This window comes from Schistocerca piceifrons, chromosome 9 (assembly GCF_021461385.2).
Source record: "Schistocerca piceifrons isolate TAMUIC-IGC-003096 chromosome 9, iqSchPice1.1, whole genome shotgun sequence".
Taxonomy (NCBI): Eukaryota; Metazoa; Arthropoda; class Insecta; order Orthoptera; family Acrididae; genus Schistocerca; species Schistocerca piceifrons.
Window position 1 is genome coordinate 97,367,799 of NC_060146.1, and position 16,803 is coordinate 97,384,601.

Genomic DNA, 16,803 nt, shown 5'->3' on the forward strand with positions numbered 1-16,803 from the left:
CACTACGGAAGACGGTGAAACAGTTCCTTCTTTCAATCACTACATCAACGAGGAAGTGGCAGATATTGTGAAAAATGATCATGGAACGGAAGAACAGCTACAATCGATAGGTGGTCGAAACGCATCTGTCCGACACGACACCTACGAGTTCTACAGAGATTATGTGAAAGAACTTCTTCCCCTTCTATCTGCAGCGTATCGCGGGACGCTGGAGCACTGAAGGGCACACGGTGACTGGAAGAAATCGCAGGGCATTCCGCTATACGAGAAGGGTCGTAGGACCGATGCACGTAATTATAGGCCTATATAGCTGACGCCGATCTGTTGTAGCACAAGCTGCGACGTAGTCGCGAATTGAACAGCGACCCGAAATTAGAATGAATTTCCATGCATTCACGTCTACGCTCATAAATTTTTTGTCACCAGACTGTCGGTTTCGTTCTGCAATGACCATCTTCAGATCTGTTTTATGGAAACATTTGCTAATATACTGGAGCCATAGCAGCGAAGTCAAATGCTAAACACAAAATCAGCGCCAGCATCATCAAACGTGTATAAAAGTATATACAAGAGCCATCTCGTCAGCAGCCCTACTGTTTCAAACCAAGCTGCCCAAAGGTATATAAATAACAGTATATACAAGAGCCATCTCGTCAGCAGCACTATTGTTCAAAGCGAACTGCCCAGATTGCTTTGAACAGAAGTGCTTTTGATTATTCTTGTATATACTGTTATTTATATACCTTTGGGCAGTTTGGTTTGAAACAGTAGGGCTGCTGACGAGATGGTTCTTGTATATACCATTATTTATACGCATTTGACGATGCTGCCGATGCTTTTGTGTTTAGCATTTGACGATGTATATTAGGACGTGTTTTTACAAAATAGACCTGAAGATGGTCATTACAGACCGAAACCGATAGTGTGATGACAAAAATTTGCGACCAGAGACGTGAATAAATTTAGATCTCTTTTAGAATTATGGAACGTGTTCCAGGCTCAAGTATTACGTCGTTTTCGAAGAACAGATATCTCCTCTATAAAAGTCAACGCCGTCTTGCGAAATTCAGTTCGCTGTGTTCCTCTGTGAGAGCCACACGGCTGTACACACCAGCGTTCACGTTGACGCCGTCCCACACTGCCCTTTAGCGGGAAACGAGTTCACCGAGTATCTGACCAGGTTTCCAGATTTGTGACTGGATTCAATACTTCCTCGCAGACAGAACTCAGTGTGTCGCCCTCGACGGAATAAAATCGAAAGATGTAAAGGTAAATTCCAGAATTGCCCAAGAAAGTGTAATAGGACTGTTACTGTTTGCATTGTATATAAATGATCTAGTAAAAAACATCAGAAGCTCTATAAGACTGTTCGCACACGATCCGGTTATCTATAAGAAAGCAGCAGCGCAAAAACACAATATCACTTTCCGAAATGGCCTACAGAACATTCACGAATGGTGCAGGCTCTGGCAGTGACCTTGAACGTATATAAGTGTACCGTACTGCGTATACACAGGGAAAGAAATCCATTACTGTACAACAACAATGATGACAAGTTGTTGGAAACAGTGTCAACCGTAAGATACCTAGGAGTAAGAGAGCCACCTTAAGTGAAATGATCGCGTAAAACAAATAGTACGAAAAGCAGATGGCAGACTGAGATTCACAGCGTGAATCTTAAGGAAATGTAACTCGTTCACGCTTTTTTGTATACTGCTTGTCAATGTGCGACTCCTACGCGGTAGGAATGGTAGAGGAGTTGGAGAAGATCCAACGGAGAGCGGCGCGTTTCGCCACGGTATCTTCTGGTCGGCGCGGGGCGCTCACCGAACTCCGCTGGCAGATGCTGCAAGAGAGGCGTTGTGCATCACGGATATACTGTGTTACTGCGGTCGAAATTCCGAGAGAGTGCGTACCAGAAAGTCTAGGAGACCATGTTACGTCCTCCCAAAAGCATCTTGCGAAATGACCACCGCGAGAAAACCCGGGGAATTAGAGCTAGTACGCAATTTTACCGACATTCAGTCTTCTAAAGCGCCGTTCGCAAATGTAAAATGCAAAGAAGAATGTCCTGATAAATTAATGATGAGTGACAGGGGATGGGGAGCATTCCACGATAACGACTTTTCTTTTCCTCTCAGCTGAGGTACATTAGCAATAAACCATTTTTAAATACTGATAGTTTATACGGAATAATATTCATATAAATAAGATTCTCTCAAATATTAAACATTTTAAAATTTATGATCCAGATAAAACGTAATGCCCTGAGAATTACATGCTTTCCAGAACAATCGCACCCCGCAGAAGTACCCTCCGCTGGACAAAAAAAATGGCTCTGAGCACTATGGGACTCAACTGCTGAGGTCATTAGTCCCCTAGAACTTAGAACTAGTTAAACCTAACTAACCTAAGGACATCACAAACATCCATGCCCGAGGCAGGATTCGAACCTGCGACCGTAGCGGTCTTGCGGTTCCAGACTGCAGCGCCTTTAACCGCACGGCCACTTCGGCCGGCTCCGCTGGACACTGTCAGGTTACTTGCAGAGTGGAGACGTACATGTGGATGTAGAGGTAGATAGCACTACGAGAAACACTTACTAGTCGAGCGTAAGGCGCGTAAAAAGCGTCCCACAGTTTCCCGCTGGAGAGGCAGGAGGTGACCCTGAGTGTATTTGGCAGCGTCGACCCCGAGATAACCTCTTGCTTGAACAGTGTTTTCCTCGAAGCAATTGTGCGTCGTATTGGCTGAACGACTGCTTCCCGTTTTCTATCCTGCTTGCGCCACGGTAATTTAGATTTCCTGCTACTTGTGATTCCTACTGTCGATGACATTGGTAATCACAATTTTGTGACACGTTCCCAGGTACACACGCAAAATAATGAAAGATCAGTATCATAATAATTCCCCGATTTGAATCTGTACTGATGAAAAATTTCTCCCAGACGACGAATTAAATATATCTCAAACATCTCCAATCTATCCGACACTACAAGGCTTGCGGTTGAGCCGTCACAGAGAAACAAAATTTAGAGTCAATTACGTTCGCATAACAACTGTATCGTAGAACCACTAGAACCCGCAGAAACGAGATTTATTCGCAGACGACTAATTCGGTGAAGCGAATCTGATAGATTTTGAAAAAAGAACGTACTTCGTAGCTCATGAAGAAAGGAAATGAAGAGCTTACAAAAACTTTAAGACAGCCAGAGAGCCACTTACTGTGAACAGTGGAGTGATATGGTCATTCTGAACAAAATCGGCAGCAAAACAACTCTAACGACAATATTTCAGATACATATGGCAACGTCGCAAGTAAAAGATGAAGAGATGGAGAAAGTATATGAGGATGTTGCACAGGTAATACAGCACGTAAAGGTGATGATCATCAAATAAATATGGAGTTTTGGAATAGAATAGTATGGGAAGAAGCAGAAGACGGAGACGCAGGAGATTATGGGTTTGCTAGGAGGAATGAGAAACGAGAAAGGCTAAATGAGTTCTACAATAAATTTCGTATTTTCAAGATAAGAGGAATATGTTTACTTTGTAAAGACCCAGAGACAAGGCAAGATTCCAGCTGGATTGTAACAGGGCCAGATGGAAATCCCGAAATCAGATATTGGAACTTAACGCTTTCTGATCTGATATAGACTCGGAATGCAGCTTAGTGATAGTTGTCTGAATTTAAGACAATCATCTAGAAGAATCACTGTGCAAGGAATTCTGGAGCACTGAGATACAATGATATATGATTAAAGCTCTGTAAGACGTTAGAAATTGCCATACTTACTACCAAAGTAGTCAGTTAAGTCGAAGAAGAATGTATATCAATAAAAACAGCAATCACGGAAGTTGAACAGAGAAACATAGTCACAAAGAAGGTAACTGCGAAGAAACCTTGGGTTACGGAAGAATTGCTTCAGTTGACTGAAGAAGGAAGGAATTACAAAAATGTTCAGGAAAAGTTGGGAGTACAGCAATATAAATCGCTTTGGAATGAAATAACTAGGGATAGCAGGGAAGCCAAGGTGAAATGGATGCAAGAAAATGGAAGAAATCGAAAAAGGAACGGTCGTCAGAAACACTAAATCAGCACGCAGATAATAATCCTCTGTCAGATTAAAAGCAAGGACATCAATACTAAGAGCGCAATTGGAATAGCAGTGTTAAACTCCGAGGATAGAGCAGGTAGGTGGAGAGTATATTGAGCATAACATTTGAGAGTGAAACGAAGAAAGACGAGGGTTATAGGGAATAGCAGGAGGGAGAGTGGCGATGAACTTAACATATAAATAGGAGTCCAAGAAAAATACGAACTGAAGGAATTGCGCTACCTTGCAAGCAAAATATCAGATGACCCACGGTGCAAGGAGGACATAACAAGCTAAATAGCACAGGTGAAGAAGACTAAATGAAGTCTACTAGTATCAAAATTCGGTTTTCTTCGAGAGAGAAATTTCTGACAATTTATATTTGGAGCACAGCATGGCGTTGAGGTCAATCATCGAATGATGGAAATGAGGAAAAGAGGAGAATCGAAGTGTTTGGGATGTGGTTCTATAGGAGGATGCTTAAAATTACATGGAATTGTAACATACGTGATATGGAGAAACTCCGTCGAACTGGTGAAGTGAAAATCACTGACAGGAAGAAGAGCCGTGACGGTGGGCTGTGTGTTAAAAAGCTTACTAGAGGGAGCTGTAGAGAATAAAACTGTAGAGGAAGACAGAGAGTGGAGTACATCCAGCAAGTAATTCAGGACGTAGGTTGCAACGGTACATTGAGATGATGAGGTTAGTACAGGAAACGAATTCGTCGTGGACCGCATCAAACCATTCAGAAGATTGATGAAAAAATGACTTATTAATTGAACACTACTGAAATATTTTGTGTGATAATGTACCGTTATGTGTCAAGTAGTACTGCGTGCAAATTAATAACTTTAGGCACATGTGAACAGCTCTATCTATTTTGAAACTAGGAACTATAATCCCAGTGTCCCATGGGTCACGTGAGCGAAGTCTGAGTAGTGTGATTATTTATACCAGACAGATATATCTACTTAGTTTTAGAGCTATATCGTCATTTGTTGATACCAAACAACGTCTTTTTCGTTTACCTTTTCTTTTAAATTATTCTTTTTGTGTATGGCCGAGAACATTAAATGTATAGCTGGCGAATTCTGGTAAAACTGTCAAGTATGTTGCTAAAAAACAAGGAAATAGTATTGTGGTGGCAGAAACTGCCCCAGTCCATTGCTTGAAACTACCAAAATACAGGAGCTAGAATTCACCTGTACACTGCCGAAAAAATTCGAGGCACTCGAAGAGTGTGTTGAGTAGTAGCAGCTTGTTATATGTGCATACGGAGGGTTTTTAACGTTAGTGATTCATTTGGGACGTCCATCGGCGACCAGGTGGAGCTCAGGAGGGCTCTCCTCTGTTTCGACACTCGATGAATTAACTGCGTTGTGTTTAGAAAACCCTGCCTCTACGACGAGTACAGACTTCCGCTGAACAGCTTCAGACATTTGAATCTGACGGCATTGTGGACCTGTGGGAAGCTGGATGGATACACTACTGGCCATTAAAATTGCTACACCAAGAAGAAATGCAGATGATAAACGGGTATTCATTGGAAAAATATATTATACTAGAACTGACATGGGATTACATTTTCGCGCAGTTTGGGTGCATAGATCCTGAGAAATCAGTACCCAGAACAACCACCTCTGGCCGTAATAACGGCCTTGATACGCCTGAGCATTGAGTCAAACAGAGCTTGGATGGCGTGTACAGGTACAGCTGTCCATGCAGCTTCAACACGATACCACAGTTCATCAAGAGTAGTGATTGGCGTATTGTGATGAGCCAGTTGCACGGCCACCATTGACCAGACGTTTTCAGTTGGTGAGAGATCTGGAGAATGTGCTAGCCAGGACAGCAGTCGAACATTTTCTTTATCCAGAAAAGCCCGTACAGGACCTGCAAAATGCGGTCGTGCATTATCCTGCTGAAATGCAGGGTTTCGGAGGGATCGAATGAAGGGTAGAGCCACGGGTCGTAACACATCTGAAATGTAACGTCCATTGTTAAGTGCCGTAAATGCAAACAAGTGGTGACCGAGATGTGTAACCAGTGGCACCCCATACCATCACGCCGGGTGATACGCCAATATGGCGATGACGAATACATCCTTCCAATGTGCGTTCACCGCGATGTCGCCGAACACGGATGCGACCATCATGAAGCTGTAAACAGAAACTGGATTCATCCGAAAAAATGACGTTTTGCCATTCGTGCTCCCAGGTTCGTCGTTGACTACACCGTCGCAGGCTCTGCTGTCTGTGATGCAGCGTCAAGAGTAACCGCAGCCATGGTCTCCGAGCTGATAGTCCATGCTGCTGCAAACGTCGTTGAACTGTTCGTGCAGATGGTTGTTGTCTTGTAAACGTCCCCATCTGTTGACTCAGGGATAGAGACGTGGCTGCACGATCCGTTACAGCCACGCGGATAAGGTGCCTGTTATCTCGGCTGCTAGTGATACGAGGGCGTTGGGATCCAGCACGGCGTTCCGTATTACCCTCCTGAACGCACCGATTCCATATTCTGCTAACAGTCATTGGATCCCGACCAACGCGAGCAGCAATGTCGCGATACGATAAACCGCAATCGCGATAGGCTACAATCCGACCTTTATCAAAGTCGGAAACGTGATGGTACGCATTTCTCCTCCTTACACGAGGCATCACAACAACGTTTCACCAGGAAACGCCGGTCAACTGCTGTTTGTGTATGAGATATTGGTTGGAAACGCTTCTCATTCAGCACGTTGTAGGGGTCGCCTTCGGCGCCAACCTTGTGCGAATGCTCTGAAAAGCTAATCATTTCCATATTACAGCATCTTCTTCCTGTCGGTTAAATTTCGCGTCTGTAGTACGTCATCTTCGTGGTGTAGCGATTTTAATGGCCAGTAGTTTATATGGATGGAGTGCTGCCTATATGGAACACGACGTATCGGCGCTGCTCTGTGGAACACTCCCACAGCTGTGCACTGCGTTCTGACGCGTCTCGAGATCGACCCACTATGTGAACAGCGTAGCCAACCTTACATCAGGGACAAAACCTGGGCACGTGTTCCACCTGCTGCCTCATCAGCGACCTCTCGGAACCGTCTGCTTGCATCAGGACTAACAACATGTGTCAATCTGGCCAGGCTACCACTGACTAGACGAATAGTCACGGCTCCTGTGATGTCTTGAGAGAGCTGACTGGAGAGTGTAATGGCGCTCTGCTGTCTCCAGTGATGAGGGTCGGTTCTGTCTGTACGCATGTGAGGGACGAGCACTGTATGGTGTAGAGCTGTGAGCAGCCTGTTCAGAGCATTCGCCCACAACACAGAGGTCGGACCCCAGGCTACACGGTGTAGAGGCCAGTCAGTTCCACCTCGCGGTCATATTCCTATTCCTACAGAGTAGCCACTGTACTGCGCAGAAAGTAGTCCCCGTGATACTGCCATTTATTCGACAGGAAACTGAAGTGCATTTCTGCGTGACAATTCAATTCCATGTAAGTCACAGCTGCAAAATACTGACGCGAATTCCTTACAGACGGATGGAAAAACTGGTAGAAGCCGACCTCGGGGAAGATCAGTTTGGATTCCGTAGAAATGGTGGAACACGTGAGGCAATACTGACCCTACGACTTATCTTAGAAGAAAGATTAAGGAAAGGCAAACCTACGTTTCTGGCATTTGTAGACTTAGAGAAGCTTTTGGCAATGTTGACTGGAATACTCTCTTTAACATTCTGAAGGTGGCAGGGGTAAAATACAGGGAGCGAAACTCTATTTACAATTTGTACAGAAACCAGATGGGAGTTGTAAGAATCGAGAGACATGAAAGGGAAGTAGTGGTTCTGAAGTGAGTGAGACAGGGTTGTAGCCTCTCCCAGATGCTATTCTATCTATATATCGAGCAAGCAGTAAAGGAAACAAAAGAAAAGTTGGGAGTAGGCATTAAAATCCATGGAGAAGAAATAAAAACTTTGAGGTTTGCCGATGACGTTGTAATTCTGTCATATTCAGCAAAGGACTTGGAAGAGCAGTTTAACGGAATGGGCAGTGTCTTGAAAGGAGGGTATAAGATGAATATCAACAAAAGCAAAACGAGGATAATGGAATGTAGTCGAATTAAGTCGGGTGATGCTGAGGGAATTAGATTAGGAAATGAGACACTTAAAGTAGCAAAGGAGTTTTGCTATTTGGGGAGCAAAATAACTGGTGGTGGTAGAAGCAGAGCGGATATAAAATGTAGACTGGCAATGGCAAGGAAAGCGTTTCTGAAGAAGAGAAATTTGTTAACATCGAGTATAGATTTAAGTGTCAAGAAGTCGTTTCTGAAAGTATTTGTATGGAGTGTGGCCATGTATGGAAGCGAAACATCGACGATAAATAGTTTAGACAAGAAGAGAATAGAAGCTTTCGAAATGTGGTGCTACAGAAGAATGCTGAAGATTAGATGGGTAGATCAAATAGCTAATGAGGAGGTACTGAATAGAATTGGGGAGAAGAGGAGTTTGTGGCACAACTTGACTATAAGAAGGGATCGGTTGGTAGGACATGTTCTGAGGCATCAAGGAATCACCAATTTAGTACTGGAGGGCAGCGTGGAGGGTAAAAATCGTAGAGGGAGACCAAGAGATGAATACACTAAACAGATTCAGAAGGATGTAGGCTGCAGTAGGTACTGCGGGATGAAGAAGCTTGCACAGGATAGGCAAGTATGGAGAACTGCATCAAACCAGTGTCAGGACTGAAGACCACAACAACAACAACAACATAAAGCTCTAGCAAAGAAACGTGTTCTTCGGCTGGCCTAGCCAGCGAGATCACCAGGTGTTTGCAACTGAACGCATACGGGACACGATGCAGCGGGAAATGAAGTCGCTCTCCAGGGCGTGCAAGAAGAACTGCTGAAGCGCAAGATGCTTGGGTCAGTCTGTCACAGGACGTCACTCGGCACCTTTGTGATCGCCTGTATGCTGAAATACATGCCTGAGTTGCCAACACTGATGGGGGACGGGGGTACGGTGTGAAAAGGAGAGGCTGCTTGGACAGCCTTTTGCGTGACACGTGTGTTTCATTTGGTCCGGATTTGATATCACGTACTCCTACTTTTGTGGCGGCGTTCGTAGCGACAAGCAATTCGCTGTAGAAACGGCTTACGAAGTCACCGCCACACTTTTAATAGCGGGCTGACCGGTCCGCTGGAACAGTGAACAGAAAGATGAAAACCCAAACGCTCTGATTAAATAAAAGTCGGTACTTATCTTTATTAACGAAGATACAGAAACACAGTAGTGAACTCCGTGTCTACAGAAATCTGTCTAGTTCGAGTCGGAGCGGCTAGGTCAGCGTCGGCTGACGACAAACAACAACTCTGCTGCGATGAACACACAACTGACTAGCAAGTACACAATTAGGTGGCGAGTATACAACTGAGCGGCGAATACAGAACTGTCCTAGCGCTCGCGACTCCAGCGCTTAAGAAACCAGAAGCCAGCGGTGGCGCGCGCAGACTTGCGGCGATTTCCTATCTCGCTGGCGCTGCTTATGCGGACGGCGTCCGGACTTTGATGCTGCCAACCTTTTTGGCAGCGGGCTCGGGTGGCATTACTGGCTAGGATATAACACCTACAGTGATGAACAACCCGTCACCTCACTTGTTAATAGAATGAACTTATCCTTGAGGGTGTTTGTTTTCCGGTATTTTATTTATTATAATTTGCTTCTTATCTTGTTCATTGGAATGTAACATGTTATAATTGTCTTCTCCCTCGAAAAATAGCCACTTTTTTTTTGAAAGTTCTGCAAGTCCTTTTGCGCAAAAGGGTGACTAAACCGGACCTCTTAGCATGAAATGAATACTCACTGGCCGTGCGAATCAGATTTTCGGATGAAAAGAAAGCACAGAAAATGAGTGCACTAACTACGAAAGCAAATCAGGACCGTTACACGACTAATTTCGTTTATTTTATAGGGTACGCAGACAGACCGATTAAAGAACAAAAATTTCTAAGCTGATGCCCAGTGTAACATGGTTTACATATTCTCTAATCTTTAACAGCCGCAACCTACACTTTCTTCTTTTAGTAGCAAGTAACCTACTCGCGTTTTTCTTGGCATATATCCTCATATACATAGCTACATCTACACTATGTGATCAAAATTATCCGGACACGCCCAAAAACAAACGTTTTTCATATTAGGTGCATTGTGTTGCCAGGTACTCCACGTCAGCGACCTCAGTAGTCATTAAACAACCTGAAAGAGCAGAATGGGGCGCTCCGTGGAACTCACGGACTTCGAATGTGGTCAGGTGATTGGGTGTCGCTTGTGTCATACGTCTGTACGTGAGATTTCCTGTGCGGATAGTCCCGGCGGAGGTTCGAGTCCTCCCTCGGGCATGGGTGTGTGTGTTTGTCCTTAGGATAATTTAGGCTAAGTAGTGTGTAAGCTTAGGGACTGATGACTTTGCAGTTAAGTCCCATAAGATTTCACACACATTTGAACATATATATATATATATATATATATACATATATACATATATACATATATACATATATATATATATATATATATATATATTGAGATTTCCACACTCCTAAACATCCCTGGGTCCACTGTTTCCGATGTGATAGCGAAATGGAAACGTCAAGGGACACGTACAGTGCAAAAGCGTACAGGCCGACCTCGCCTGTTGACTGACAGAGACTGCCGACAGTTAAAGGCGGTCGTTATGTGTAATAGGCAGACATCTATCCAGACCATACAGCAATTCCAAACTGCATCACGATCCACTGCAAGTACTATGACCGGCGGGAGGTGAGAAAACTTGGATTTCATGGTCGAGCGGTTGCTCATAAGCCACACATCACTCCGGTAAATGCAAAATTACGCCTCGCTTGGTGTAACGAGCGTAAACATTGGACGATTGAACAGTGGAAAAACGTTGTGTGGAGTGACGAATCGCCGTACACAATGTGGCAATCCGATGTCAGGGTGTGGGTGTGGAGAACGCCTGGTGAACGTCATCTACCAGTGTGTGTAGTGCCGACAGTAAAATTAGGACACGGTTATGTTATGGTGTGGTCGTGTTTCTCATGGAGGAGGATTGCATCCCTTGTTGTTTTTCGTGGCACTACCACAGCACAGATCTATATTGATGTTTTAAGCACCTTCTTGCTTCCCACTGTTGAAGAGCAATTCGGGAATGGCGACTTCACCTTTCAACACGATCGGGCAGCACTTCATAATGCACGACAATAACATCCCTGTGATGGAATGGCCTGCACAGAGTCCTGACTTGAATCCTATAGAACACCTTTGGGATGTTTTGGAACGCCGACTTTTTGCCAGGCCTCACCGACCGACATCGATACCTCTCCTCAGTTTAACACTCCGTGAAGAATGGGCTGCCATTCCCCAAGAAACCTTCCAGCACCTGACTGAACGTATGTCTGCGAGAGTGGAAGCTGTCATCAAGGCTAAGGGTGGGCCAACACCATATTGAATTCCCGCATTGCCGATGGAGGGCGTCACGTACTTGTAAGTCATTTTGAGCCAGGTGTACATCTAGATCTGTAATCTGCATTTCAATTTCCGGTGTATTGCGGAGGGTATTTCTGGTACCAATATCAGGTCCCCTTACCCTGTTCCATTCGCGAATGGCGCGTGGGAAAAATGATTATCGGCAAATCTGACTTCTAATGTCCCATATTTTCTCAAAAAATTGTTCAAATGTGTGTGAAATCTTATGGGACTATGTGCTACACAACCGAGCTGTGACTCACAGAGATGCACAGTGCTCCTTCACACTGAGAGCATTCCCAGTTGCCCTATGAGTTAAAACACCAAGAATCGCTTCTCACTTTTTGGCAACATGAGTGTGTATTTCGTTTTTTTGTTGGGGGGGGGGAGGGGGATCATCAACAAGTCTTAGTAATAATAACATATTTTGCAATGATAAGGGATGACTTACCATGATTACTCCTCGCTGTGGAGGTTTTGAGAGTATGTATGCCTTGTTGGTGATTTGACTGTATATTATCATAAATGAAGAACTCTGATCCCCCACGCAAAAGAAACTACACATCGGTCTTGCCAAAAGCCGAGAAGTCTGTTGGTGTTGTAGCTCTCAGGAGCACCCACGAATGCTCTCTGTGTGAGGCGACCTGCGCATCTCTCTAAGTCGCAGCTCAATTGTGTATCGCAACTCAGAGCGGTAAGTTTCCTGTGGTGTGCGACTTAGAATTTTTATTACTGGGTTCAAGGAAAAATAAAGTGAAGGTGAAAAGCTTTTGTTCCCGACTGTCCTTGCGTTCTTGTAGTCGGTATTTTGAATTTTGCACTTTTTAATAATGATAAACTTAGCCATGATAATGGGTGACTCGCCATGATTATTACTTGCTGTGGAGGTACTGAGAGTATTGGTGGTGTGGGACAGGATTTTTCCTGCCGCAGCAGGCCTAGCTTTGCTGCCTATCGGCGGTGATTTGAGGCTGAAGCCGGATGTGAAATCAGCGAATAAGGGGTCAGTTTTCAGGCCACTCATTTTGAATAAAACACTTCAGCCTTCTACAGCTATCTCAACCATTGTTGTCATGGGCAAGAAACCACAGATAACCAAGGCTGGGCCGGCCGGGGCGGCCGTGCGGTTCTAGGCGCTACAGTATGGAACCGCGTGATCGCTACGGTCGCAGGTTCGAATCCTGTCTCGGGCATGGATGTGTGTGATGTCCTTAGGTTAGTTAGGTTTAAGTATTTCTAAGTACTAGGGGACTGATGACCTCAGAAGTTAAGTCCCATAGTGCTCAGAGCCATTTGAACCAGTGCTGGCACTGTTTTCCACTTACATTGGCAGTACTGCAGCATCTGGCACCAATCTGAGAGGCACAAAATAATGCCCGCATGTAAGGCGAGCAGTGCAGCACGCAGCAGTTACAGTCCCCTGTGGAACCAGTAGTGTCACGTGGTGCCAGGGGCTGGCGCCATTTTTGTAACTGCTGCTGTCACTGCCCTACAAGCGTTAAAAAATCTGTCTTTTTATATCCAGAGTGGCAGATGCTGCAGTTGCGTTTGTGTAAGGGGAAAAGTGCCACTGAAGATTTTATCCAGGCACACTGCCATTAAAGACTCCAAGGACAAAGAAATTAATGTGTTTTGTTAGCTATTTTGGAAACAGACGTGCTTTGTGGTGTAAAAGAAAGAACGCAGTCTTGTGTGGGATACAAAGTACTGGTAATGAAAGAGGTTTGAGCGAGAGTATTTTATGTACAAGAAATTTATTGGATCAACTATTTCAGTTTTTATTACAAACACTCCTCAATCATAAGTGTCAGAATTTGCAAAATAAAAATTTAATTAGAGTACTCTTAATGAATGTAGAGTTTATCATGATGACTTAAAATTCAGTTAACTACTTAAACTGAAATTTATGAAGCTTAAGAAGAGGTTGTTTAAATGTTGCTAAACTAATAAGTAAGAAAATTGTTAAGCACATATTTTATTCATATTGTTAGACTCAGTAAAGAATAATTTCTCATGAGTAATTGTTCATTCATGTATAAAGTTTTCACGAAGTATTCAGGACAAAACATTGCACGTCACAGATTTTTATGTAATATATTTTGGATAATTTCTGTATTTAATTTTTTTCGTGACTTTATACGGGTACTGAAGTTCTACATTTACAAAATTGACAAAGCCAATACAAAAAGTTTTAGCATCTTTCGAGAAATTTTTGTACATCAGCTACCATAAGCTAGTACTTTCTCATGTCTTTTTTCGTGAGTGCAGAAAATTCATGGCACAACAGGGGTTGGGGGGTTGAGTGTAATACTAGTGGCTTCACACATGAATCATAGTTTTGCTTTGTTGCCTTTTCAAGCTGTGCACTTGTGATACCTTACGAGTCTGGTGCTATGTGTTGTGTTACTCTAGTAACCAACACATAACATAGAAAATACTAGAGAAATTTTTGTACATCAGCTACCATAAGCTATTACTTTCTCATGCCTTTTTCCTTGACCGCAGAAAATTCATGACACAACAGAGGGTGGGGGTTGAACGTAATACCAGTGGCTTCACACATGAACCATAGTTTTGCTTTGTTACCTTTTCGAACTGTGCACTTGTGATACCTTACGAGTCTGGTGCTATGTGTTGTGTTACTCTAGTACCCAACACATAACATAGAAAATACTAGAGTAACATACAATAATGCAACTGCAAATTACCACAGTAAAAATTTTATTTGATGTCTCTATAAATAAACTTTCTTTGTCAGGAGAATGTATAAACAAGCTGTAAACGTTTTGTGTAAAAATCTTTTAGAATAGCACCTGTTTGGGTAAGTGGTCAATCAGGCATTGTTGTACTTTCAAATTACTTTTTGATCCAGTGTGAGGCAAGGACAGGCACACCACGGCACAAGGCCATTCCCCACTACCCTGAGTTGAGAGGGAATATGTCATTGAGCACTGGACATTCATTAAAGAATAATATAAAATGATAAATTTGTACCTGGAAGATGCTCATATAAATAACGTAAAATGTTCACACATTTTGTATTTATATTTTGCAGAATATAACTTTATATAGTTTCAGTTTCTTGTTTTATAATGCATAATAATGACAGTACACGCAACAACCATTCAAGTTAACAGTTAATTGCAAATAATAGTTAACATATCAAATGAATACAGAATAAGAAGTGAGTTGCTGTGCTGCTGTACATTAGAATTTTGATAAACATGTGGTACCAACAGCTTGTGATATTCATTCTATTTAAAGCAAATAGACTGGACACTTATGACTCAGTTGCTCTGCATCTGAAATCCAAAAATCAGATACTTTAGTATAACATTTATTTTCCTTATGTGAGATGCAAGTAAGAGCTATTCTTGCAAAAAAACTTTACAAAAAAGTTACATAGTACTTCAAGACGTGAAATGAGCTCTTCCACCTCTCTAGATGTGAGATTCCATGGGAGTCTTAATACAATGTTTGGTCTTTAACCTGTTATGACATATGTCACCGCCAAAAGGGCATTATCTCAAGTGTGGGAGCAAGTGTCGCATCAGGCTTGTATCTTTCTTGAGTATGTATTGCGGCAGACACCATATCCAGAGGCCGCGTCTGTTTTTGAATCTCTTCTGACTCATCACAACTGTACAGGCGTTCGCCAGTGGTGTGACTTGCCAAGAGTTGCCTGAGGCAGTCACTTCTCGTAAATCTTGTCTCACACAAATCACAACTACATGGGCGTTCCCCTGTGTGAACACGATAATGACTCTTCACACCGCTTTTGCTTGAAAATTTTTCATGACTAAGTCTGTAAATGTAGGGTTCTTCCCCTGTGTGCATTCTCAAGTGAGCCTTAAGGGCAGAACTTCGTGTGTATGTCTTGTGGCAGGTTCACAGACATATGGGCTTTCACCAGTGTGCACACGGAAATGGATCTTCAAACTAGAGCTATACCAGAACTGCTAGTGACACTGGTGCAAGAAAAGGGCATTTTCCCTGTGTGCTGTTGTAAATGAGCATTGAGATGGCTTCTCTGTGTGAATGTCTCGGGACACACACAAAAAGCGTATGGCGTATATGAGCCTGTGGGCACTTGTACGCGAATCTCCAGCACATTAAGGCTCATGAACACCTTGTGACACAGTCCACATCTGTAGGAATGTTTATCTGTGTGCACATATGTAGGCTTCTTCAAGTCAACACTACTTGTGAATGTTGTGTGACACACACTGCATGAATGCAGAAAATCATAAACCTCCACATGTTTGCGTTCCTTCAACTCTTGCAAATGTATTTTTGCAGTAATTGCACTTGTACTCAAAATATTGTGAACTGCTGTTGATCTCGCAAGATGCTTCCTGCTTGATGGTGCCTTGTATGGTGTTGCCCATTTATGCAGGGAGACTGACTCTGGTAACCAGACTGCCACTGCCTCCAGTTTTATCGTCGTCCTCTGTGCCATTGGGGATAATACTGTAGAACTACAGAAAAACTGCATCATAAAGCTTTGTCACAACAGTGCAATATCACACGATAGGAAATATACAGCGTGATTCAGGTAAGCTGTTCATGTCAAATATTTCTGAACCTGTTTTAAGATATTGTGCTTCAGTTTTCATCCAAATGAACTGTGTAAAAGTCCTCACTAAACTAAAGAGATCCTTAAGTCAATTTCAGCTTTTCAACTGTAACTACATTACAATAATTTCTGCTAGTAATATTGTGGTTCTAATGGAAATGAATTCAATTCCATTTATATCTTTGAAACACACATAGCAGTTTAAGAGAAATTGGAATATTTGAAACTTACAAATCATCTGTTTTGAGCATTTAAGCAACTGCTGTCTTTCACAGAGATTCATGATTCATGTCATCATAAGGAACTGTCAACTCAAGCTGACTGGGTGCTACAGATTTATTCATCTGACCAGATATTATTGGACAATCCGCCAAGAATGGCAGAAGTATAGACCAACAGCCACCCGGCGGTAGACAGGATGGAACAAAGGGAATTACCAGAGACATTATCCCTGTGTGGAAATAGACAGCAGTTCTAAACACCCACGAATTCGTGCATACGTGCTAAACACTGATAACGTGTGCAAGTGCAGAAGGGTGAACACTGAATGTGCTCTGTGATTGTCACTGTTTATGGTCTTCTGTTATTGATGACATCTGTGTCATGCACAAACTACAGATTTTATGACGT